The following is a 2,443-nucleotide window of genomic DNA, read 5'->3' on the forward strand; positions in this document are numbered from 1 at the left end:
AAAAAGGTTTGATAGTTAATAAACTAAGAGGACTTTTGAGGATTCAAAATTCAATGTAGAAAGCAGTGGTATCTGGAAAGATAGTGACTATGTTTGAATGCTTACACAAGTTTACATACATGTCGGAAGATTCGGTAGTAAAATTGGATAATCGAACTATACAGCATTTTCGGATAACCGAACTATACAGCGTTCTTAATACACATTCTGTACACTTACATTAAGGTTATGAAAAGATTTGAAAGTATTATGAAAACCTTGAAAGTATATATAACAAAACACATTTTGCTTTATAAGTTCTGGTTTATTGATCGCTGAAGTGTAGCTTACGCTCTGTTGAATGACAAAGGAACCTGTAAAAAGAGTAAACGATAAATACATAAATGATTGAGCAGGAAACATTTCAACATTTCAAATTTATTGTTCATCAAATAATGCCAATTGGAAGTTAATTTGTTTTCATGCGTGACAGGGGTAAGAATATCCAACGTATTTCCTAGACAGTACAGATTCAATCTAAGAATATATAATCATACATCAAGCATTGCAATTTTTGTTAAACGATAAATATATATTTTCTCCTCTGAGATATGAGTTTCAACTATAGCTCGTAAATAATGTTGTATAAACAATTAAATAACAATTGTACGTTTTTTTATGATAAAGAATTGCATTCTGTTATAAGTGAGCATGAGCATAGTTGTATGGTTAGCAAGTTTGATTCGTAACTACAGGATTCCAGATTCAGTATCTTATCGCAGCACCTTAGGCAAGTGTCTTTTGCTGTTGACTTTCACCGGCTAAAGTCTTGTTAGTTAAAATAGGGTGACAGGAATTGTTTAAATATCTGTCGGTGGTGGTAAGGGGTGCATCCTATGCGTAACTGATAGATTTAATCAGCGGGTGGACGCCAATAACAAAGCCTACTGTGCTGTAAGATTTCACATTTGGTCTCGTCTAATACTAACCTTCCAGGTATTCTCGGTATTACTGAAAAGGTAATCCCGTCTGCTCTTCTAGGTCTGATTAATGCATAAAAATGTTAATAATAGTATCTCTTTCTAAATGTGATATATTGTGTTGCCTTAAATTACAACCATATTAAAACTGGCATTATTACCTATATTTTCAGGAATTTCCATTCTAGTGTATTATTGCATCGACGCAGTCTATCTTGTTTGCAGCGGTCTTGCATTTTTCTATACCACTGATGATGTTTCGAGCTTCCGGATCACAAAACCTGAAATATAAAAGCAACAGTGATTCATAAAGGAATAATATGCAAAGATAAATTTCCCACTGAGCTAGAAGTTAAGGTATGTAATGAAAATCTTAAGCTTATCTCAACTGAAGACGATCTATGATTTCAATAAATTAATAGTACGTTCAATTTCGACTTTCAAGAGAGATAAATATACGTCGATAGGTTCTGATATGTAATTATTCATGCATCCGATAACATCTTTCTCACACTCTCAAACACACAAACCTATACATATACATACAATCTTCCATACATACATACATATGTGTATATATACATAATACATACATACATACATACATACACACACACACACACACACACACATATATATATATATATATATATATATATATATATATACTTTATTTAAAAGCAGCAGAAATATAGCAAAAAAAACGTTACTCTGAGTTTCACGTTCTCGTTCATCGGACAGTTTTGTTAGAAATGGAGAAAGGATAACAATGCAATCGAAAGTAATATAAAATTTAAAACACATGGATTCGTTTGAATGGTTGCTTCAAATAACGGTCATGGATTGGTCGTTTCAATTAACGGTCATAGATGCGTAATGCATAGACCAAATAAATTTAATACAGATTCATCCTATTAAAAAAATCTCGAAGAAAACCTTAAATAGAAACATGGGCTCAAAATACATATTGTAAATAATTAATTATATTCGAATTAACGGATTAAAATCAAATCAATAAAATAAAGTATACGCTGCATTCAAAATAAAATAAAATAAAACTAAAATTACAATAGCGTGTATGTATACAAGGCTATCCACAACACATATCTATCTATATATAAATATATACATCGACATACACAGTTGTATACGCACAAACAATCTACGTATATAGGCCTATATTTACAAGGCACAGATATATACATAAGTACAAATCTACACACATATACGCACACACGCATTTAATTTTGCGCGTGAAAAACCTATGCACTGGTAACGAAATTGTATCTTAAGCTATGGAGTGGAGGGGTAAAGAGTAACGTATCTATAATAAGGTTAAATATGGGAAAGGGGGTGGCGGGGGAATGCAGTTGTCATAAAAAAAGTAAAAGAAGAAAGAAAATAAAGAAAGAAAGGAAGAGAAAAAAGAAAGAAAGAAATGGAAAAAAAGAAAGATAGCAAAGGAAGAAAAGAGAGGAGAGAAA

General features: G+C 31.7%; 1 long non-coding RNA gene across 3 annotated transcripts in view; it reads right to left on the minus strand.

Annotated features, from left to right (window-relative positions):
• Window positions 1-283: 283 nt before the first annotated feature.
• The window catches only part of LOC106875189 (uncharacterized), a 118,277-nt gene continuing 116,117 nt past the window's right edge, over window positions 284-2,443 (minus strand). For all 3 annotated transcript variants that reach the window (XR_001410092.2, XR_001410091.2, XR_001410090.2), the window contains 2 exons: window positions 1,121-1,240; window positions 284-353 (listed from right to left, as the gene is read on the minus strand). This is a non-coding gene — a long non-coding RNA (uncharacterized LOC106875189). The remainder of the gene's footprint in view (window positions 354-1,120; window positions 1,241-2,443) is intronic.

Source organism: Octopus bimaculoides, chromosome 3 (genome assembly GCF_001194135.2).
Source record: "Octopus bimaculoides isolate UCB-OBI-ISO-001 chromosome 3, ASM119413v2, whole genome shotgun sequence".
Lineage (NCBI taxonomy): Eukaryota > Metazoa > Mollusca > Cephalopoda > Octopoda > Octopodidae > Octopus > Octopus bimaculoides.